Genomic DNA, 24,246 nt, shown 5'->3' with positions numbered 1-24,246 from the left:
CACCATTTCCCCCTCCACTTTTCTTTCTTTTCTACATTTACAGGTAAAGTTTCCATCTCCAAAATCTTCCATCTCTCACTTCCTGATGTAGCCATTTGCTACCCTTTAGCCTTGACTGCCACGCATCGGACTGCTGTCCGTGTGGGGCTGGGGATGCTCAGCCTGGAAAGAGAAGGGGGCTGGCGAGGCCTCCCTGCAGCTCTAGGAAAGATGGGCACAGAGAGGAGAAGCCTTTCAACTGCAGGAGTGAGCTTGAAGTTGGATCTAATGAAGCTGCTCTTTTCCACTCCGGCTGCTGGGGCACTGGCCCAGGCTGTGCACAGAGGCTGGGGATGCTCCATCCTTGGCAACATCCAAGGCCAGCTGGGAGCGGGGCTCTGAGCAACCTATTCTGGGCGAAGATTGCTCCGCTTGGAACAAGATGGTCTTTAGGGTCCCTTCCAAGCCCAAGCACCCAGGGATTCCGTCATTCATTCTACGGTCTCCGTTGTCCTCTTCAGCCTGGGCCTGAACTCCTGGCGGTGATGTCACAGTGCACGCTCCAGCTAGAACTTCCAGCATCCAGCAACGGCCACAACACAACCCTTGGCTCTTTGTGCCAGCACGCTCTTCATTCACCCTGCTCCAAGCCTACCCCTGTCACCTTGTTGCCACCTGCTCCCTGATTCCCCCAGCAGTCCCCAAAGCTCCCCATCGCTTGGATTTTGCTCTCCATCCCTGCAGGATGTGTGCATTTGTTCCAAAAGAGGTATGGTACTATTCCATGGAGGCGGACACCCTGCAGCTGCCTGGCTGGGCTGGAGCTCTGTGGGACAGGGTGGGAAAGGGACCCCACGCTGAAATTTTGCTACCTCTGCAGGCTGGCACAGACGGAGAGGAGGAGACGGACGTCGATACACAGACTGATAGAGAAGAAGCCATGGAAGTGGACGGAGAGGATACTGGAGAGGAAGAGATGGATGTGGATATGTACGAGACAGAGGAAGAGATGGAGGTGGAAACGTAAGATTATATTGAAGAGATGGATATTGATCTAAAAGACAAGGAGGAAGACATGGTCTTGGGATGAAGACCGATGCCAGCAGCAGAACAGGCAGGTGCTTCCCACAGGCAGAGTGGGTCCCCTGCTGCCAGCCTGGGGCCGGGCTGGGCACTCCCTGCTCAGGGACACGCTAGCCCATGCACTGGATTCTGCTGGCCATCCCTGGCCTGGCCTGGGCTTGCTGTGGGCCACACAAGCCCTGTTCCAGTGCCTGGGCCACAGCCCCCAGCCAGGCTCCCTTCTGGCAGCAGAGTCCCACTGGGCCAGTGTCCCAGCCCGGCAGCACATGGAACACCCTTCCGTGCCTGACTGCACTGACCGTGCTACTTGTTTTTCCTTCCAGGACTTAGGGACATCACAGACACAGATGCCACCCTGCTGTACATACGTTTTACAGTTGTTGTGTTCAGGATAGAGGTTTTAGAGTTTGTTTAAGTTGTCTGTAAATACGTTTCATAGAGTTTTGTTAGATCTGTTCTCAGGTAAATAGGTTCTATAATTTGTTGTTGTTGTTGTTGTTGTTGTTGTTGTTGTTACCAATATTCTTACAGTGTAAATATGTGGTGTAGTTCATTCTTGTTCCTTTTCTTCTACAGATAAACAGTCTTTGATTTTCACACCCCAGTTCTCTTTGCATTTTCTTCGGGCACATTTGCAAAGCTGTGGGTTGTTTCGGGAACAATGCTTGCAGGACTCTAAAAAGAGTATCAAAACCGCTCTGCCACACTCTCAGCTGCTGCTGCTGCCCCAAAAAGCACTGGCTGTCTTTGCTCACAGAATCACAGTTGTGGTGGCATTTCTACCACACCACAGGACAGCGATGTTTTCCCTCTTCTCCTGGAAATACCTACAGCACTTGTGGGTAGCAAGGCAAACATGAGCCTCTTTTAGTGGCCCTTGAAACTGGACATGTGAAATGAGGTACACAAAGCCACAGGCCAGCTGAACCTGGCATCTCTGAATGGGTCTTTACATTCTTCCCAGGAAGATGAATGGCAATCACTATTTTGGCAGGGAGGAAAGTGCATCAGCTAGCAATTTGCTGTAGAAAATGTGCTTTCTGCTCCTCTCACAGCCAAAACTCCTACCCATTTCTTGGAAGTCCTTCTTAGATAAGGACCGTGTTCAACTGAGTGACAGTGAAGCCAAATGGCAATGCCGCAATCAATTGTCCTGTACACAATCTCCTTCATCCACGTGGAAGGTTACTCACGGGCACACAAGAGGACGGAAGAAGCCCAAATGCATCGTTGGACATAATAAAGTCAGACGTGTTGAGGGCTGAAGAAATCTTGCAGAGATATGGAAAGCTGCCCTGAAAACCCAGTTCGGGGAGAGCCTGAGCTCTTTTGTGCTTCTAGGCCTGAAGATGCTCAGCACCTTTCCCAGATGCTCAGCAGGCAGTAGGATTGTGCCTGAATCTGGCTCTGGAAATGCCAGTGCCTCAACTGAGAGCTGTGGCAATGATTTCCATTGCATGGAGAGGGGCCACAGTCCTGCAAGAGTCTTTCAGCAGAGCAAACAGCAGCCTGGAGGGTGGGCAATGCTGCATCGGGACCACTGCATGCTCATCCTTCACCACAATGCAGAGCTGCCATGGATCACTTTTTCCATTTCTCCTGTTGGATATGTTTTGGAGAAGTTGTTCTAGGTGGCTTTGGATGGTGATCCAAGTAGGAAGCAGCCATTCGCCTGCTGTGATATCCTTACAACTAGTCCTAACTTCTCATTGCCTTTGGTTTGGTTGGGGGTGTTTTACCTGTTTGTTTGATTGGTTTCTTTGGGTTGGTTTCTTTGTGTTTTTCTCTGTTTTGCTTGGAGTTTCTTTTCCTTTTTTAGAAATGACTGGTGAAGTTGGCACAAGCAAACTCCAGAAAACGTAAAGCAGGCTTGACTTTCCAGAAATTGCTTTTGGCTGGCTTTAGCTGCATTCCCCAGGATCACGATCAGCAGTAGATATTTGCAGGTTTTGCTCTGCATCCTCAGCCTGCCCAGATGTTGTTCAGTGTTTCAGCAGTGGAGAAGACGATGGATATTTTGCTAAACCTCCTTTCAAACAACAAAACTTGGGTTAGCACGACAGAAAAGAAGAGAAGAAAATCTTCGCCAGTTAGAACAGAGCCAGAGTCCCACCATTTCCCCCTCCACTTTTCTTTCTTTTCTACATTTAGAGGTAAAGCTTCCATCTCCAAAATCTTCCATCTCTCACTTCCTGATGTAGCCATTTGCTACCCTTTAGCCTTGACTGCCACGCATCGGACTGCTGTCCGTGTGGGGCTGGGGATGCTCAGCCTGGAAAGAGAAGGGGGCTGGCGAGGCCTCCCTGCAGCTCTAGGAAAGATGGGCACAGAGAGGAGAAGCCTTTCAACTGCAGGAGTGAGCTTGAAGTTGGATCTAATGAAGCTGCTCTTTTCCACTCCGGCTGCTGGGCCACTGGCCCAGGCTGTGCACAGAGGCTGGGGATGCTCCATCCTTGGCAACATCCAAGGCCAGCTGGGAGCGGGGCTCTGAGCAACCTATTCTGGGCGAAGATTGCTCCGCTTGGAACAAGATGGTCTTTAGGGTCCCTTCCAAGCCCAAGCACCCAGGGATTCCGTCATTCATTCTACGGTCTCCGTTGTCCTCTTCAGCCTGGGCCTGAACTCCTGGCGGTGATGTCACAGTGCACGCTCCAGCTAGAACTTCCAGCATCCAGCAACGGCCACAACACAACCCTTGGCTCTTTGTGCCAGCACGCTCTTCATTCACCCTGCTCCAAGCCTACCCCTGTCACCTTGTTGCCACCTGCTCCCTGATTCCCCCAGCAGTCCCCAAAGCTCCCCATCGCTTGGATTTTGCTCTCCATCCCTGCAGGATGTGTGCATTTGTTCCAAAAGAGGTATGGTACTATTCCATGGAGGCGGACACCCTGCAGCTGCCTGGCTGGGCTGGAGCTCTGTGGGACAGGGTGGGAAAGGGACCCCACGCTGAAATTTTGCTACCTCTGCAGGCTGGCACAGACGGAGAGGAGGAGACGGACGTCGATACACAGACTGATAGAGAAGAAGCCATGGAAGTGGACGGAGAGGATACTGGAGAGGAAGAGATGGATGTGGATATGTACGAGACAGAGGAAGAGATGGAGGTGGAAACGTAAGATTATATTGAAGAGATGGATATTGATCTAAAAGACAAGGAGGAAGACATGGTCTTGGGATGAAGACCGATGCCAGCAGCAGAACAGGCAGGTGCTTCCCACAGGCAGAGTGGGTCCCCTGCTGCCAGCCTGGGGCCGGGCTGGGCACTCCCTGCTCAGGGACACGCTAGCCCATGCACTGGATTCTGCTGGCCATCCCTGGCCTGGCCTGGGCTTGCTGTGGGCCACACAAGCCCTGTTCCAGTGCCTGGGCCACAGCCCCCAGCCAGGCTCCCTTCTGGCAGCAGAGTCCCACTGGGCCAGTGTCCCAGCCCGGCAGCACATGGAACACCCTTCCGTGCCTGACTGCACTGACCGTGCTACTTGTTTTTCCTTCCAGGACTTAGGGACATCACAGACACAGATGCCACCCTGCTGTACATACGTTTTACAGTTGTTGTGTTCAGGATAGAGGTTTTAGAGTTTGTTTAAGTTGTCTGTAAATACGTTTCATAGAGTTTTGTTAGATCTGTTCTCAGGTAAATAGGTTCTATAATTTGTTGTTGTTGTTGTTGTTGTTGTTGTTGTTGTTACCAATATTCTTACAGTGTAAATATGTGGTGTAGTTCATTCTTGTTCCTTTTCTTCTACAGATAAACAGTCTTTGATTTTCACACCCCAGTTCTCTTTGCATTTTCTTCGGGCACATTTGCAAAGCTGTGGGTTGTTTCGGGAACAATGCTTGCAGGACTCTAAAAAGAGTATCAAAACCGCTCTGCCACACTCTCAGCTGCTGCTGCTGCCCCAAAAAGCACTGGCTGTCTTTGCTCACAGAATCACAGTTGTGGTGGCATTTCTACCACACCACAGGACAGCGATGTTTTCCCTCTTCTCCTGGAAATACCTACAGCACTTGTGGGTAGCAAGGCAAACATGAGCCTCTTTTAGTGGCCCTTGAAACTGGACATGTGAAATGAGGTACACAAAGCCACAGGCCAGCTGAACCTGGCATCTCTGAATGGGTCTTTACATTCTTCCCAGGAAGATGAATGGCAATCACTATTTTGGCAGGGAGGAAAGTGCATCAGCTAGCAATTTGCTGTAGAAAATGTGCTTTCTGCTCCTCTCACAGCCAAAACTCCTACCCATTTCTTGGAAGTCCTTCTTAGATAAGGACCGTGTTCAACTGAGTGACAGTGAAGCCAAATGGCAATGCCGCAATCAATTGTCCTGTACACAATCTCCTTCATCCACGTGGAAGGTTACTCACGGGCACACAAGAGGACGGAAGAAGCCCAAATGCATCGTTGGACATAATAAAGTCAGACGTGTTGAGGGCTGAAGAAATCTTGCAGAGATATGGAAAGCTGCCCTGAAAACCCAGTTCGGGGAGAGCCTGAGCTCTTTTGTGCTTCTAGGCCTGAAGATGCTCAGCACCTTTCCCAGATGCTCAGCAGGCAGTAGGATTGTGCCTGAATCTGGCTCTGGAAATGCCAGTGCCTCAACTGAGAGCTGTGGCAATGATTTCCATTGCATGGAGAGGGGCCACAGTCCTGCAAGAGTCTTTCAGCAGAGCAAACAGCAGCCTGGAGGGTGGGCAATGCTGCATCTGGACCACTGCATGCTCATCCTTCACCACAATGCAGAGCTGCCATGGATCACTTTTTCCATTTCTCCTGTTGGATATGTTTTGGAGAAGTTGTTCTAGGTGGCTTTGGATGGTGATCCAAGTAGGAAGCAGCCATTCGCCTGCTGTGATATCCTTACAACTAGTCCTAACTTCTCATTGCCTTTGGTTTGGTTGGGGGTGTTTTACCTGTTTGTTTGATTGGTTTCTTTGGGTTGGTTTCTTTGTGTTTTTCTCTGTTTTGCTTGGAGTTTCTTTTCCTTTTTTAGAAATGACTGGTGAAGTTGGCACAAGCAAACTCCAGAAAACGTAAAGCAGGCTTGACTTTCCAGAAATTGCTTTTGGCTGGCTTTAGCTGCATTCCCCAGGATCACGATCAGCAGTAGATATTTGCAGGTTTTGCTCTGCATCCTCAGCCTGCCCAGATGTTGTTCAGTGTTTCAGCAGTGGAGAAGACGATGGATATTTTGCTAAACCTCCTTTCAAACAACAAAACTTGGGTTAGCACGACAGAAAAGAAGAGAAGAAAATCTTCGCCAGTTAGAACAGAGCCAGAGTCCCACCATTTCCCCCTCCACTTTTCTTTCTTTTCTACATTTAGAGGTAAAGCTTCCATCTCCAAAATCTTCCATCTCTCACTTCCTGATGTAGCCATTTGCTACCCTTTAGCCTTGACTGCCACGCATCGGACTGCTGTCCGTGTGGGGCTGGGGATGCTCAGCCTGGAAAGAGAAGGGGGCTGGCGAGGCCTCCCTGCAGCTCTAGGAAAGATGGGCACAGAGAGGAGAAGCCTTTCAACTGCAGGAGTGAGCTTGAAGTTGGATCTAATGAAGCTGCTCTTTTCCACTCCGGCTGCTGGGCCACTGGCCCAGGCTGTGCACAGAGGCTGGGGATGCTCCATCCTTGGCAACATCCAAGGCCAGCTGGGAGCGGGGCTCTGAGCAACCTATTCTGGGCGAAGATTGCTCCGCTTGGAACAAGATGGTCTTTAGGGTCCCTTCCAAGCCCAAGCACCCAGGGATTCCGTCATTCATTCTACGGTCTCCGTTGTCCTCTTCAGCCTGGGCCTGAACTCCTGGCGGTGATGTCACAGTGCACGCTCCAGCTAGAACTTCCAGCATCCAGCAACGGCCACAACACAACCCTTGGCTCTTTGTGCCAGCACGCTCTTCATTCACCCTGCTCCAAGCCTACCCCTGTCACCTTGTTGCCACCTGCTCCCTGATTCCCCCAGCAGTCCCCAAAGCTCCCCATCGCTTGGATTTTGCTCTCCATCCCTGCAGGATGTGTGCATTTGTTCCAAAAGAGGTATGGTACTATTCCATGGAGGCGGACACCCTGCAGCTGCCTGGCTGGGCTGGAGCTCTGTGGGACAGGGTGGGAAAGGGACCCCACGCTGAAATTTTGCTACCTCTGCAGGCTGGCACAGACGGAGAGGAGGAGACGGACGTCGATACACAGACTGATAGAGAAGAAGCCATGGAAGTGGACGGAGAGGATACTGGAGAGCAAGAGATGGATGTGGATATGTACGAGACAGAGGAAGAGATGGAGGTGGAAACGTAAGATTATATTGAAGAGATGGATATTGATCTAAAAGACAAGGAGGAAGACATGGTCTTGGGATGAAGACCGATGCCAGCAGCAGAACAGGCAGGTGCTCCCCACAGGCAGAGTGGGTCCCCTGCTGCCAGCCTGGGGCCGGGCTGGGCACTCCCTGCTCAGGGACACGCTAGCCCATGCACTGGATTCTGCTGGCCATCCCTGGCCTGGCCTGGGCTTGCTGTGGGCCACACAAGCCCTGTTCCAGTGCCTGGGCCACAGCCCCCAGCCAGGCTCCCTTCTGGCAGCAGAGTCCCACTGGGCCAGTGTCCCAGCCCGGCAGCACATGGAACACCCTTCCGTGCCTGACTGCACTGACCGTGCTACTTGTTTTTCCTTCCAGGACTTAGGGACATCACAGACACAGATGCCACCCTGCTGTACATACGTTTTACAGTTGTTGTGTTCAGGATAGAGGTTTTAGAGTTTGTTTAAGTTGTCTGTAAATACGTTTCATAGAGTTTTGTTAGATCTGTTCTCAGGTAAATAGGTTCTATAGTTTGTTGTTGTTGTTACCAATATTCTTACAGTGTAAATATGTGGTGTAGTTCATTCTTGTTCCTTTTCTTCTACAGATAAACAGTCTTTGATTTTCACACCCCAGTTCTCTTTGCATTTTCTTCGGGCACATTTGCAAAGCTGTGGGTTGTTTCGGGAACAATGCTTGCAGGACTCTAAAAAGAGTATCAAAACCGCTCTGCCACACTCTCAGCTGCTGCTGCTGCCCCAAAAAGCACTGGCTGGCTTTGCTCACACAATCACAGTTGTGGTGGCATTTCTACCACACCACAGGACAGCGATGTTTTCCCTCTTCTCCTGGAAATACCTACAGCACTTGTGGGTAGCAAGGCAAACATGAGCCTCTTTTAGTGGCCCTTGAAACTGGACATGTGAAATGAGGTACACAAAGCCACAGGCCAGCTGAACCTGGCATCTCTGAATGGGTCTTTACATTCTTCCCAGGAAGATGAATGGCAATCACTATTTTGGCAGGGAGGAAAGTGCATCAGCTAGCAATTTGCTGTAGAAAATGTGCTTTCTGCTCCTCTCACAGCCAAAACTCCTACCCATTTCTTGGAAGTCCTTCTTAGATAAGGACCGTGTTCAACTGAGTGACAGTGAAGCCAAATGGCAATGCCGCAATCAATTGTCCTGTACACAATCTCCTTCATCCACGTGGAAGGTTACTCACGGGCACACAAGAGGACGGAAGAAGCCCAAATGCATCGTTGGACATAATAAAGTCAGACGTGTTGAGGGCTGAAGAAATCTTGCAGAGATATGGAAAGCTGCCCTGAAAACCCAGTTCGGGGAGAGCCTGAGCTCTTTTGTGCTTCTAGGCCTGAAGATGCTCAGCACCTTTCCCAGATGCTCAGCAGGCAGTAGGATTGTGCCTGAATCTGGCTCTGGAAATGCCAGTGCCTCAACTGAGAGCTGTGGCAATGATTTCCATTGCATGGAGAGGGGCCACAGTCCTGCAAGAGTCTTTCAGCAGAGCAAACAGCAGCCTGGAGGGTGGGCAATGCTGCATCTGGACCACTGCATGCTCATCCTTCACCACAATGCAGAGCTGCCATGGATCACTTTTTCCATTTCTGCTGTTGGATATGTTTTGGAGAAGTTGTTCTAGGTGGCTTTGGATGGTGATCCAAGTAGGAAGCAGCCATTCGCCTGCTGTGATATCCTTACAACTAGTCCTAACTTCTCATTGCCTTTGGTTTGATTGGGGGTGTTTTATCTGTTTGTTTGATTGGTTTCTTTGGGTTGGTTTCTTTGTGTTTTTCTCTGTTTTGCTTGGAGTTTCTTTTCCTTTTTTAGAAATGACCGGTGAAGTTGGCACAACCAAACTCCAGAAAACGTAAGCCAGGCTTGACTTTCCAGAAATTGCTTTTGGCTGGCTTTAGCTGCATTCCCCAGGATCACGATCAGCAGTAGATATTTGCAGGTTTTGCTCTGCATCCTCAGCCTGCCCAGATGTTGTTCAGTGTTTCAGCAGTGGAGAAGACGATGGATATTTTGCTAAACCTCCTTTCAAACAACAAAACTTGGGTTAGCACGACAGAAAAGAAGAGAAGAAAATCTTCGCCAGTTAGAACAGAGCCAGAGTCCCACCATTTCCCCCTCCACTTTTCTTTCTTTTCTACATTTACAGGTAAAGCTTCCATCTCCAAAATCTTCCATCTCTCACTTCCTGATGTAGCCATTTGCTACCCTTTAGCCTTGACTGCCACGCATCGGACTGCTGTCCGTGTGGGGCTGGGGATGCTCAGCCTGGAAAGAGAAGGGGGCTGGCGAGGCCTCCCTGCAGCTCTAGGAAAGATGGGCACAGAGAGGAGAAGCCTTTCAACTGCAGGAGTGAGCTTGAAGTTGGATCTAATGAAGCTGCTCTTTTCCACTCCGGCTGCTGGGCCACTGGCCCAGGCTGTGCACAGAGGCTGGGGATGCTCCATCCTTGGCAACATCCAAGGCCAGCTGGGAGCGGGGCTCTGAGCAACCTATTCTGGGCGAAGATTGCTCCGCTTGGAACAAGATGGTCTTTAGGGTCCCTTCCAAGCCCAAGCACCCAGGGATTCCGTCATTCATTCTACGGTCTCCGTTGTCCTCTTCAGCCTGGGCCTGAACTCCTGGCGGTGATGTCACAGTGCACGCTCCAGCTAGAACTTCCAGCATCCAGCAACGGCCACAACACAACCCTTGGCTCTTTGTGCCAGCACGCTCTTCATTCACCCTGCTCCAAGCCTACCCCTGTCACCTTGTTGCCACCTGCTCCCTGATTCCCCCAGCAGTCCCCAAAGCTCCCCATCGCTTGGATTTTGCTCTCCATCCCTGCAGAGGATGTGTGCATTTGTTCCAAAAGAGGTATGGTACTATTCCATGGAGGCGGACACCCTGCAGCTGCCTGGCTGGGCTGGAGCTCTGTGGGACAGGGTGGGAAAGGGACCCCACGCTGAAATTTTGCTACCTCTGCAGGCTGGCACAGACGGAGAGGAGGAGACGGACGTCGATACACAGACTGATAGAGAAGAAGCCATGGAAGTGGACGGAGAGGATACTGGAGAGGAAGAGATGGATGTGGATATGTACGAGACAGAGGAAGAGATGGAGGTGGAAACGTAAGATTATATTGAAGAGATGGATATTGATCTAAAAGACAAGGAGGAAGACATGGTCTTGGGATGAAGACCGATGCCAGCAGCAGAACAGGCAGGTGCTTCCCACAGGCAGAGTGGGTCCCCTGCTGCCAGCCTGGGGCCGGGCTGGGCACTCCCTGCTCAGGGACACGCTAGCCCATGCACTGGATTCTGCTGGCCATCCCTGGCCTGGCCTGGGCTTGCTGTGGGCCACACAAGCCCTGTTCCAGTGCCTGGGCCACAGCCCCCAGCCAGGCTCCCTTCTGGCAGCAGAGTCCCACTGGGCCAGTGTCCCAGCCCGGCAGCACATGGAACACCCTTCCGTGCCTGACTGCACTGACCGTGCTACTTGTTTTTCCTTCCAGGACTTAGGGACATCACAGACACAGATGCCACCCTGCTGTACATACGTTTTACAGTTGTTGTGTTCAGGATAGAGGTTTTAGAGTTTGTTTAAGTTGTCTGTAAATACGTTTCATAGAGTTTTGTTAGATCTGTTCTCAGGTAAATAGGTTCTATAATTTGTTGTTGTTGTTGTTGTTGTTGTTGTTGTTGTTACCAATATTCTTACAGTGTAAATATGTGGTGTAGTTCATTCTTGTTCCTTTTCTTCTACAGATAAACAGTCTTTGATTTTCACACCCCAGTTCTCTTTGCATTTTCTTCGGGCACATTTGCAAAGCTGTGGGTTGTTTCGGGAACAATGCTTGCAGGACTCTAAAAAGAGTATCAAAACCGCTCTGCCACACTCTCAGCTGCTGCTGCTGCCCCAAAAAGCACTGGCTGTCTTTGCTCACAGAATCACAGTTGTGGTGGCATTTCTACCACACCACAGGACAGCGATGTTTTCCCTCTTCTCCTGGAAATACCTACAGCACTTGTGGGTAGCAAGGCAAACATGAGCCTCTTTTAGTGGCCCTTGAAACTGGACATGTGAAATGAGGTACACAAAGCCACAGGCCAGCTGAACCTGGCATCTCTGAATGGGTCTTTACATTCTTCCCAGGAAGATGAATGGCAATCACTATTTTGGCAGGGAGGAAAGTGCATCAGCTAGCAATTTGCTGTAGAAAATGTGCTTTCTGCTCCTCTCACAGCCAAAACTCCTACCCATTTCTTGGAAGTCCTTCTTAGATAAGGACCGTGTTCAACTGAGTGACAGTGAAGCCAAATGGCAATGCCGCAATCAATTGTCCTGTACACAATCTCCTTCATCCACGTGGAAGGTTACTCACGGGCACACAAGAGGACGGAAGAAGCCCAAATGCATCGTTGGACATAATAAAGTCAGACGTGTTGAGGGCTGAAGAAATCTTGCAGAGATATGGAAAGCTGCCCTGAAAACCCAGTTCGGGGAGAGCCTGAGCTCTTTTGTGCTTCTAGGCCTGAAGATGCTCAGCACCTTTCCCAGATGCTCAGCAGGCAGTAGGATTGTGCCTGAATCTGGCTCTGGAAATGCCAGTGCCTCAACTGAGAGCTGTGGCAATGATTTCCATTGCATGGAGAGGGGCCACAGTCCTGCAAGAGTCTTTCAGCAGAGCAAACAGCAGCCTGGAGGGTGGGCAATGCTGCATCTGGACCACTGCATGCTCATCCTTCACCACAATGCAGAGCTGCCATGGATCACTTTTTCCATTTCTCCTGTTGGATATGTTTTGGAGAAGTTGTTCTAGGTGGCTTTGGATGGTGATCCAAGTAGGAAGCAGCCATTCGCCTGCTGTGATATCCTTACAACTAGTCCTAACTTCTCATTGCCTTTGGTTTGGTTGGGGGTGTTTTACCTGTTTGTTTGATTGGTTTCTTTGGGTTGGTTTCTTTGTGTTTTTCTCTGTTTTGCTTGGAGTTTCTTTTCCTTTTTTAGAAATGACTGGTGAAGTTGGCACAAGCAAACTCCAGAAAACGTAAAGCAGGCTTGACTTTCCAGAAATTGCTTTTGGCTGGCTTTAGCTGCATTCCCCAGGATCACGATCAGCAGTAGATATTTGCAGGTTTTGCTCTGCATCCTCAGCCTGCCCAGATGTTGTTCAGTGTTTCAGCAGTGGAGAAGACGATGGATATTTTGCTAAACCTCCTTTCAAACAACAAAACTTGGGTTAGCACGACAGAAAAGAAGAGAAGAAAATCTTCGCCAGTTAGAACAGAGCCAGAGTCCCACCATTTCCCCCTCCACTTTTCTTTCTTTTCTACATTTAGAGGTAAAGCTTCCATCTCCAAAATCTTCCATCTCTCACTTCCTGATGTAGCCATTTGCTACCCTTTAGCCTTGACTGCCACGCATCGGACTGCTGTCCGTGTGGGGCTGGGGATGCTCAGCCTGGAAAGAGAAGGGGGCTGGCGAGGCCTCCCTGCAGCTCTAGGAAAGATGGGCACAGAGAGGAGAAGCCTTTCAACTGCAGGAGTGAGCTTGAAGTTGGATCTAATGAAGCTGCTCTTTTCCACTCCGGCTGCTGGGCCACTGGCCCAGGCTGTGCACAGAGGCTGGGGATGCTCCATCCTTGGCAACATCCAAGGCCAGCTGGGAGCGGGGCTCTGAGCAACCTATTCTGGGCGAAGATTGCTCCGCTTGGAACAAGATGGTCTTTAGGGTCCCTTCCAAGCCCAAGCACCCAGGGATTCCGTCATTCATTCTACGGTCTCCGTTGTCCTCTTCAGCCTGGGCCTGAACTCCTGGCGGTGATGTCACAGTGCACGCTCCAGCTAGAACTTCCAGCATCCAGCAACGGCCACAACACAACCCTTGGCTCTTTGTGCCAGCACGCTCTTCATTCACCCTGCTCCAAGCCTACCCCTGTCACCTTGTTGCCACCTGCTCCCTGATTCCCCCAGCAGTCCCCAAAGCTCCCCATCGCTTGGATTTTGCTCTCCATCCCTGCAGGATGTGTGCATTTGTTCCAAAAGAGGTATGGTACTATTCCATGGAGGCGGACACCCTGCAGCTGCCTGGCTGGGCTGGAGCTCTGTGGGACAGGGTGGGAAAGGGACCCCACGCTGAAATTTTGCTACCTCTGCAGGCTGGCACAGACGGAGAGGAGGAGACGGACGTCGATACACAGACTGATAGAGAAGAAGCCATGGAAGTGGACGGAGAGGATACTGGAGAGCAAGAGATGGATGTGGATATGTACGAGACAGAGGAAGAGATGGAGGTGGAAACGTAAGATTATATTGAAGAGATGGATATTGATCTAAAAGACAAGGAGGAAGACATGGTCTTGGGATGAAGACCGATGCCAGCAGCAGAACAGGCAGGTGCTCCCCACAGGCAGAGTGGGTCCCCTGCTGCCAGCCTGGGGCCGGGCTGGGCACTCCCTGCTCAGGGACACGCTAGCCCATGCACTGGATTCTGCTGGCCATCCCTGGCCTGGCCTGGGCTTGCTGTGGGCCACACAAGCCCTGTTCCAGTGCCTGGGCCACAGCCCCCAGCCAGGCTCCCTTCTGGCAGCAGAGTCCCACTGGGCCAGTGTCCCAGCCCGGCAGCACATGGAACACCCTTCCGTGCCTGACTGCACTGACCGTGCTACTTGTTTTTCCTTCCAGGACTTAGGGACATCACAGACACAGATGCCACCCTGCTGTACATACGTTTTACAGTTGTTGTGTTCAGGATAGAGGTTTTAGAGTTTGTTTAAGTTGTCTGTAAATACGTTTCATAGAGTTTTGTTAGATCTGTTCTCAGGTAAATAGGTTCTATAGTTTGTTGTTGTTGTTACCAATATTCTTACAGTGTAAATATGTGGTGTAGTTCATTCTTGTTCCTTTTCTTCTACAGATAAACAGTCTTTGATTTTCACACCCCAGTTCTCTTTGCATTTTCTTCGGGCACATTTGCAAAGCTGTGGGTTGTTTCGGGAACAATGCTTGCAGGACTCTAAAAAGAGTATCAAAACCGCTCTGCCACACTCTCAGCTGCTGCTGCTGCCCCAAAAAGCACTGGCTGGCTTTGCTCACACAATCACAGTTGTGGTGGCATTTCTACCACACCACAGGACAGCGATGTTTTCCCTCTTCTCCTGGAAATACCTACAGCACTTGTGGGTAGCAAGGCAAACATGAGCCTCTTTTAGTGGCCCTTGAAACTGGACATGTGAAATGAGGTACACAAAGCCACAGGCCAGCTGAACCTGGCATCTCTGAATGGGTCTTTACATTCTTCCCAGGAAGATGAATGGCAATCACTATTTTGGCAGGGAGGAAAGTGCATCAGCTAGCAATTTGCTGTAGAAAATGTGCTTTCTGCTCCTCTCACAGCCAAAACTCCTACCCATTTCTTGGAAGTCCTTCTTAGATAAGGACCGTGTTCAACTGAGTGACAGTGAAGCCAAATGGCAATGCCGCAATCAATTGTCCTGTACACAATCTCCTTCATCCACGTGGAAGGTTACTCACGGGCACACAAGAGGACGGAAGAAGCCCAAATGCATCGTTGGACATAATAAAGTCAGACGTGTTGAGGGCTGAAGAAATCTTGCAGAGATATGGAAAGCTGCCCTGAAAACCCAGTTCGGGGAGAGCCTGAGCTCTTTTGTGCTTCTAGGCCTGAAGATGCTCAGCACCTTTCCCAGATGCTCAGCAGGCAGTAGGATTGTGCCTGAATCTGGCTCTGGAAATGCCAGTGCCTCAACTGAGAGCTGTGGCAATGATTTCCATTGCATGGAGAGGGGCCACAGTCCTGCAAGAGTCTTTCAGCAGAGCAAACAGCAGCCTGGAGGGTGGGCAATGCTGCATCTGGACCACTGCATGCTCATCCTTCACCACAATGCAGAGCTGCCATGGATCACTTTTTCCATTTCTGCTGTTGGATATGTTTTGGAGAAGTTGTTCTAGGTGGCTTTGGATGGTGATCCAAGTAGGAAGCAGCCATTCGCCTGCTGTGATATCCTTACAACTAGTCCTAACTTCTCATTGCCTTTGGTTTGATTGGGGGTGTTTTATCTGTTTGTTTGATTGGTTTCTTTGGGTTGGTTTCTTTGTGTTTTTCTCTGTTTTGCTTGGAGTTTCTTTTCCTTTTTTAGAAATGACCGGTGAAGTTGGCACAACCAAACTCCAGAAAACGTAAGCCAGGCTTGACTTTCCAGAAATTGCTTTTGGCTGGCTTTAGCTGCATTCCCCAGGATCACGATCAGCAGTAGATATTTGCAGGTTTTGCTCTGCATCCTCAGCCTGCCCAGATGTTGTTCAGTGTTTCAGCAGTGGAGAAGACGATGGATATTTTGCTAAACCTCCTTTCAAACAACAAAACTTGGGTTAGCACGACAGAAAAGAAGAGAAGAAAATCTTCGCCAGTTAGAACAGAGCCAGAGTCCCACCATTTCCCCCTCCACTTTTCTTTCTTTTCTACATTTACAGGTAAAGCTTCCATCTCCAAAATCTTCCATCTCTCACTTCCTGATGTAGCCATTTGCTACCCTTTAGCCTTGACTGCCACGCATCGGACTGCTGTCCGTGTGGGGCTGGGGATGCTCAGCCTGGAAAGAGAAGGGGGCTGGCGAGGCCTCCCTGCAGCTCTAGGAAAGATGGGCACAGAGAGGAGAAGCCTTTCAACTGCAGGAGTGAGCTTGAAGTTGGATCTAATGAAGCTGCTCTTTTCCACTCCGGCTGCTGGGCCACTGGCCCAGGCTGTGCACAGAGGCTGGGGATGCTCCATCCTTGGCAACATCCAAGGCCAGCTGGGAGCGGGGCTCTGAGCAACCTATTCTGGGCGAAGATTGCTCCGCTTGGAACAAGATGGTCTTTAGGGTCCCTTCCAAGCCCAAGCACCCAGGGATTCCGTCATTCATTCTACGGTCTCCGTTGTCCTCTTCAGCCTGGGCCTGAACTCCTGGCGGTGATGTCACAGTGCACGCTCCAGCTAGAACTTCCAGCATCCAGCAACGGCCACAACACAACCCTTGGCTCTTTGTGCCAGCACGCTCTTCATTCACCCTGCTCCAAGCCTACCCCTGTCACCTTGTTGCCACCTGCTCCCTGATTCCCCCAGCAGTCCCCAAAGCTCCCCATCGCTTGGATTTTGCTCTCCATCCCTGCAGAGGATGTGTGCATTTGTTCCAAAAGAGGTATGGTACTATTCCATGGAGGCGGACACCCTGCAGCTGCCTGGCTGGGCTGGAGCTCTGTGGGACAGGGTGGGAAAGGGACCCCACGCTGAAATTTTGCTACCTCTGCAGGCTGGCACAGACGGAGAGGAGGAGACGGACGTCGATACACAGACTGATAGAGAAGAAGCCATGGAAGTGGACGGAGAGGATACTGGAGAGGAAGAGATGGATGTGGATATGTACGAGACAGAGGAAGAGATGGAGGTGGAAACGTAAGATTATATTGAAGAGATGGATATTGATCTAAAAGACAAGGAGGAAGACATGGTCTTGGGATGAAGACCGATGCCAGCAGCAGAACAGGCAGGTGCTTCCCACAGGCAGAGTGGGTCCCCTGCTGCCAGCCTGGGGCCGGGCTGGGCACTCCCTGCTCAGGGACACGCTAGCCCATGCACTGGATTCTGCTGGCCATCCCTGGCCTGGCCTGGGCTTGCTGTGGGCCACACAAGCCCTGTTCCAGTGCCTGGGCCACAGCCCCCAGCCAGGCTCCCTTCTGGCAGCAGAGTCCCACTGGGCCAGTGTCCCAGCCCGGCAGCACATGGAACACCCTTCCGTGCCTGACTGCACTGACCGTGCTACTTGTTTTTCCTTCCAGGACTTAGGGACATCACAGACACAGATGCCACCCTGCTGTACATACGTTTTACAGTTGTTGTGTTCAGGATAGAGGTTTTAGAGTTTGTTTAAGTTGTCTGTAAATACGTTTCATAGAGTTTTGTTAGATCTGTTCTCAGGTAAATAGGTTCTATAATTTGTTGTTGTTGTTGTTGTTGTTGTTGTTGTTGTTACCAATATTCTTACAGTGTAAATATGTGGTGTAGTTCATTCTTGTTCCTTTTCTTCTACAGATAAACAGTCTTTGATTTTCACACCCCAGTTCTCTTTGCATTTTCTTCGGGCACATTTGCAAAGCTGTGGGTTGTTTCGGGAACAATGCTTGCAGGACTCTAAAAAGAGTATCAAAACCGCTCTGCCACACTCTCAGCTGCTGCTGCTGCCCCAAAAAGCACTGGCTGTCTTTGCTCACAGAATCACAGTTGTGGTGGCATTTCTACCACACCACAGGACAGCGATGTTTTCCCTCTTCTCCTGGAAATACCTACAGCACTTGTGGGTAGCAAGGCAAACATGAGCCTCTTTTAGTGGCCCTTGAAACTGGACATGTGAAATGAGGTACACAAAGCCACAGGCCAGCTGAACCTGGCATCTCTGAATGGGTCTTTACATTCTTCCCAGGAAGATGAATGGCAATCACTATTTTGGCAGGGAGGAAAGTGCATCAGCTAGCAATTTGCTGTAGAAAATGTGCTTTCTGCTCCTCTCACAGCCAAAACTCCTACCCATTTCTTGGAAGTCCTTCTTAGATAAGGACCGTGTTCAACTGAGTGACAGTGAAGCCAAATGGCAATGCCGCAATCAATTGTCCTGTACACAATCTCCTTCATCCACGTGGAAGGTTACTCACGGGCACACAAGAGGACGGAAGAAGCCCAAATGCATCGTTGGACATAATAAAGTCAGACGTGTTGAGGGCTGAAGAAATCTTGCAGAGATATGGAAAGCTGCCCTGAAAACCCAGTTCGGGGAGAGCCTGAGCTCTTTTGTGCTTCTAGGCCTGAAGATGCTCAGCACCTTTCCCAGATGCTCAGCAGGCAGTAGGATTGTGCCTGAATCTGGCTCTGGAAATGCCAGTGCCTCAACTGAGAGCTGTGGCAATGATTTCCATTGCATGGAGAGGGGCCACAGTCCTGCAAGAGTCTTTCAGCAGAGCAAACAGCAGCCTGGAGGGTGGGCAATGCTGCATCGGGACCACTGCATGCTCATCCTTCACCACAATGCAGAGCTGCCATGGATCACTTTTTCCATTTCTGCTGTTGGATATGTTTTGGAGAAGTTGTTCTAGGTGGCTTTGGATGGTGATCCAAGTAGGAAGCAGCCATTCGCCTGCTGTGATATCCTTACAACTAGTCCTAACTTCTCATTGCCTTTGGTTTGATTGGGGGTATTTTATCTGTTTGTTTGATTGGTTTCTTTGGGTTGGTTTCTTTGTGTTTTTCTCTGTTTTGCTTGGAGTTTCTTTTCCTTTTTTAGAAATGACCGGTGAAGTTGGCACAACCAAACTCCAGAAAACGTAAGCCAGGCTTGACTTTCCAGAAATTGCTTTTGGCTGGCTTTAGCTGCATTCCCCAGGATCACGATCAGCAGTAGATATTTGCAGGTTTTGCTCTGCATCCTCAGCCTGCCCAGATGTTGTTCAGTGTTTCAGCAGTGGAGAAGACGATGGATATTTTGCTAAACCTCCTTTCAAACAACAAAACTTGGGTTAGCACGACAGAAAAGAAGAAAAGAAAATCTTCGCCAGTTAGAACAGAGCCAGAGTCCCACCATTTCCCCCTCCACTTCTCTTTCTTTTCTACTTTTAGAGGTAAAGCTTCCATCTGCAAAAGCTTCCATCTCTCACTTCCTGATGTAGCCATTTGCTACCCTTTAGCCTTGACTACCACGCATCGGACTGCTGTCCGTGTGGGGCTGGGGATGCTCAGCCTGGAAAGAGAAGGGGGCTGGCGAGGCCTCCCTGCAGCTCTAGGAAAGATGGGCACAGAGAGGAGAAGCCTTTCAACTGCAGGAGTGAGCTTGAAGTTGGATCTAATGAAGCTGCTCTTTTCCACTCCGGCTGCTGGGGCACTGGCCCAGGCTGTGCACAGAGGCTGGGGATGCTCCATCCTTGGCAACATCCAAGGCCAGCTGGGAGCGGGGCTCTGAGCAACCTATTCTGGGCGAAGATTGCTCCGCTTGGAACAAGATGGTCTTTAGGGTCCCTTCCAAGCCCAAGCACCCAGGGATTCCGTCATTCATTCTACGGTCTCCGTTGTCCTCTTCAGCCTGGGCCTGAACTCCTGGCGGTGATGTCACAGTGCACGCTCCAGCTAGAACTTCCAGCATCCAGCAACGGCCACAACACAACCCTTGGCTCTTTGTGCCAGCACGCTCTTCATTCACCCTGCTCCAAGCCTACCCCTGTCACCTTGTTGCCACCTGCTCCCTGATTCCCCCAGCAGTCCCCAAAGCTCCCCATCGCTTGGATTTTGCTCTCCATCCCTGCAGGATGTGTGCATTTGTTCCAAAAGAGGTATGGTACTATTCCATGGAGGCGGACACCCTGCAGCTGCCTGGCTGGGCTGGAGCTCTGTGGGACAGGGTGGGAAAGGGACCCCACGCTGAAATTTTGCTACCTCTGCAGGCTGGCACAGACGGAGAGGAGGAGACGGACGTCGATACACAGACTGATAGAGAAGAAGCCATGGAAGTGGACGGAGAGGATACTGGAGAGGAAGAGATGGATGTGGATATGTACGAGACAGAGGAAGAGATGGAGGTGGAAACGTAAGATTATATTGAAGAGATGGATATTGATCTAAAAGACAAGGAGGAAGACATGGTCTTGGGATGAAGACCGATGCCAGCAGCAGAACAGGCAGGTGCTCCCCACAGGCAGAGTGGGTCCCCTGCTGCCAGCCTGGGGCCGGGCTGGGCACTCCCTGCTCAGGGACACGCTAGCCCATGCACTGGATTCTGCTGGCCATCCCTGGCCTGGCCTGGGCTTGCTGTGGGCCACACAAGCCCTGTTCCAGTGCCTGGGCCACAGCCCCCAGCCAGGCTCCCTTCTGGCAGCAGAGTCCCACTGGGCCAGTGTCCCAGCCCGGCAGCACATGGAACACCCTTCCGTGCCTGACTGCACTGACCGTGCTACTTGTTTTTCCTTCCAGGACTTAGGGACATCACAGACACAGATGCCACCCTGCTGTACATACGTTTTACAGTTGTTGTGTTCAGGATAGAGGTTTTAGAGCTTGTTTAAGTTGTCTGTAAATACGTTTCATAGAGTTTTGTTAGATCTGTTCTCAGGTAAATAGGTTCTATAGTTTGTTGTTGTTGTTGTTACCAATATTCTTACAGTGTAAATATGTGGTGTAGTTCATTCTTGTTCCTTTTCTTCTACAGATAAACAGTCTTTGATTTTCACACCCCAGTTCTCTTTGCATTTTCTTCGGGCACATTTGCAAAGCTGTGGCTTGTTTCGGGAACAATGTTTGCAGGACTCTAAAAAGAGTATCAAAACCGCTCTGCCACACTCTCAGCTGCTGCTGCTGCCCCAAAAAGCGCTGGCTGTCTTTGCTCACACAATCACAGTTGTGGTGGCATTTCTACCACACCACAGGACAGCGATGTTTTCCCTCTTCTCCTGGAAATACCTACAGCACTTGTGGGTAGCAAGGCAAACATGAGCCTCTTTTAGTGGCCCTTGAAACTGGACATGTGAAATGAGGTACACAAAGCCACAGGCCAGCTGAGCCTGGCATCTCTGAATGGGTCTTTACATTCTTCCCAGGAAGATGAATGGCAATCACTATTTTGGCAGGGAGGAAAGTGCATCAGCTAGCAATTTGCTGTAGAAAATGTGCTTTCTGCTCCTCTCACAGCCAAAACTCCTACCCATTTCTTGGAAGTCCTTCTTAGATAAGGACCGTGTTCAACTGAGTGACAGTGAAGCCAAATGGCAATGCCGCAATCAATTGTCCTGTACACAATCTCCTTCATCCACGTGGAAGGTTACTCACGGGCACACAAGAGGACGGAAGAAGCCCAAATGCATCGTTGGACATAATAAAGTCAGACGTGTTGAGGGCTGAAGAAATCTTGCAGAGATATGGAAAGCTGCCCTGAAAACCCAGTTCGGGGAGAGCCTGAGCTCTTTTGTGCTTCTAGGCCTGAAGATGCTCAGCACCTTTCCCAGATGCTCAGCAGGCAGTAGGATTGTGCCTGAATCTGGCTCTGGAAATGCCAGTGCCTCAACTGAGAGCTGTGGCAATGATTTCCACTGCATGGAGAGGGACCACAGTCCTGCAAGAGTCTTTCAGCAGAGCAAACAGCAGCCTGGAGGGTGGGCAATGCTGCATCTGGACCACTGCATGCTCATCCTTCACCACAATGCAGAGCTGCCATGGATCACTTTTTCCATTTCTCCTGTTGGATATGTTTTGGAGAAGTTGTTCTAGGTGGCTTTGGATGGTGATCCAAGTAGGAAGCAGCCATTCGCCTGCTGTGATATCCTTACAACTAGTCCTAACTTCTCATTGCCTTTGGTTTGATTGGGGGTGTTTTACCTGTTTGTTTGATTGGTTTCTTTGGGTTGGTTTCTTTGTGTTTTTCTCTCTTTTGCTTGGAGTTTCTTTTCCTTTTTTAGAAATGACTGGTGAAGTTGGCACAACCAAACTCCAGAAAACGTAAGCCAGGCTTGACTTTCCAGAAATTGCTTTTGGCTGGCTTTAGCTGCATTCCCCAGGATCACGATCAGCAGTAGATATTTGCAGGTTTTGCTCTGCATCCTCAGCCTGCCCAGATGTTGTTCAGTGTTTCAGCAGTGGAGAAGACGATGGATATTTTGCTAAACCTCCTTTCAAACAACAAAACTTGGGTTAGCACGACAGAAAAGAAGAAAAGAAAATCTTCGCCAGTTAGAACAGAGCCAGAGTCCCACCATTTCCCCCTCCACTTTTCTTTCTTTTCTACATTTAGAGGTAAAGCTTCCATCTGCAAAAGCTTCCATCTCTCACTTCCTGATGTAGCCATTTGCTACCCTTTAGCCTTGACTGCCACGCATCGGACTGCTGTCCGTGTGGGGCTGGGGATGCTCAGCCTGGAAAGAGAAGGGGGCTGGCGAGGCCTCCCTGCAGCTCTAGGAAAGATGGGCACAGAGAGGAGAAGCCTTTCAACTGCAGGAGTGAGCTTGAAGTTGGATCTAATGAAGCTGCTCTTTTCCACTCCGGCTGCTGGGGCACTGGCCCAGGCTGTGCACAGAGGCTGGGGATGCTCCATCCTTGGCAACATCCAAGGCCAGCTGGGAGCGGGGCTCTGAGCAACCTATTCTGGGCGAAGATTGCTCCGCTTGGAACAAGATGGTCTTTAGGGTCCCTTCCAAGCCCAAGCACCCAGGGATTCCGTCATTCATTCTACGGTCTCCGTTGTCCTCTTCAGCCTGGGCCTGAACTCCTGGCGGTGATGTCACAGTGCACGCTCCAGCTAGAACTTCCAGCATCCAGCAACGGCCACAACACAACCCTTGGCTCTTTGTGCCAGCACGCTCTTCATTCACCCTGCTCCAAGCCTACCCCTGTCACCTTGTTGCCACCTGCTCCCTGATTCCCCCAGCAGTCCCCAAAGCTCCCCATCGCTTGGATTTTGCTCTCCATCCCTGCAGGATGTGTGCATTTGTTCCAAAAGAGGTATGGTACTATTCCATGGAGGCGGACACCCTGCAGCTGCCTGGCTGGGCTGGAGCTCTGTGGGACAGGGTGGGAAAGGGACCCCACGCTGAAATTTTGCTACCTCTGCAGGCTGGCACAGACGGAGAGGAGGAGACGGACGTCGATACACAGACTGATAGAGAAGAAGCCATGGAAGTGGACGGAGAGGATACTGGAGAGGAAGAGATGGATGTGGATATGTACGAGACAGAGGAAGAGATGGAGGTGGAAACGTAAGATTATATTGAAGAGATGGATATTGATCTAAAAGACAAGGAGGAAGACATGGTCTTGGGATGAAGACCGATGCCAGCAGCAGAACAGGCAGGTGCTTCCCACAGGCAGAGTGGGTCCCCTGCTGCCAGCCTGGGGCCGGGCTGGGCACTCCCTGCTCAGGGACACGCTAGCCCATGCACTGGATTCTGCTGGCCATCCCTGGCCTGGCCTGGGCTTGCTGTGGGCCACACAAGCCCTGTTCCAGTGCCTGGGCCACAGCCCCCAGCCAGGCTCCCTTCTGGCAGCAGAGTCCCACTGGGCCAGTGTCCCAGCCCGGCAGCACATGGAACACCCTTCCGTGCCTGACTGCACTGACCGTGCTACTTGTTTTTCCTTCCAGGACTTAGGGACATCACAGACACAGATGCCACCCTGCTGTACATACGTTTTACAGTTGTTGTGTTCAGGATAGAGGTTTTAGAGTTTGTTTAAGTTGTCTGTAAATACGTTTCATAGAGTTTTGTTAGATCTGTTCTCAGGTAAATAGGTTCTATAATTTGTTGTTGTTGTTGTTGTTGTTGTTGTTGTTGTTACCAATATTCTTACAGTGTAAATATGTGGTGTAGTTCATTCTTGTTCCTTTTCTTCTACAGATAAACAGTCTTTGATTTTCACACCCCAGTTCTCTTTGCATTTTCTTCGGGCACATTTGCAAAGCTGTGGGTTGTTTCGGGAACAATGCTTGCAGGACTCTAAAAAGAGTATCAAAACCGCTCTGCCACACTCTCAGCTGCTGCTGCTGCCCCAAAAAGCACTGGCTGTCTTTGCTCACAGAATCACAGTTGTGGTGGCATTTCTACCACACCACAGGACAGCGATGTTTTCCCTCTTCTCCTGGAAATACCTACAGCACTTGTGGGTAGCAAGGCAAACATGAGCCTCTTTTAGTGGCCCTTGAAACTGGACATGTGAAATGAGGTACACAAAGCCACAGGCCAGCTGAACCTGGCATCTCTGAATGGGTCTTTACATTCTTCCCAGGAAGATGAATGGCAATCACTATTTTGGCAGGGAGGAAAGTGCATCAGCTAGCAATTTGCTGTAGAAAATGTG

At 50.5% G+C, this 24,246-nt stretch overlaps 1 long non-coding RNA gene across 2 annotated transcripts; it reads left to right on the top strand.

Moving 5' to 3' along the window:
- The first annotated feature begins 371 nt into the window (after positions 1-371).
- On the top strand, positions 372-10,216 carry LOC147645859 (uncharacterized). 2 transcript variants are annotated; one of them, XR_015282106.1, is made up of 5 exons: positions 372-748; positions 860-1,093; positions 1,386-3,920; positions 4,032-4,265; positions 4,558-7,092. It is a non-coding gene; the product is annotated as an uncharacterized LOC147645859 (long non-coding RNA). The 2 variants fall into 2 exon arrangements; XR_015282107.1 differs by lacking the exons at positions 372-748; positions 860-1,093 and adding an exon at positions 9,017-10,216 and having other exon boundaries at positions 3,408-3,920; positions 4,558-5,865.
- The last annotated feature ends 14,030 nt before the right edge of the window (positions 10,217-24,246 follow it).

This window comes from Cyanistes caeruleus, unplaced genomic scaffold (assembly GCF_971803275.1).
Source record: "Cyanistes caeruleus unplaced genomic scaffold, bCyaCae1.hap1.1 HAP1_SCAFFOLD_154, whole genome shotgun sequence".
NCBI lineage: Eukaryota > Metazoa > Chordata > Aves > Passeriformes > Paridae > Cyanistes > Cyanistes caeruleus.
The sequence above is the reverse complement of the archived record's forward strand: the minus strand, read 5'-3'. Positions and strand labels throughout refer to the sequence as shown.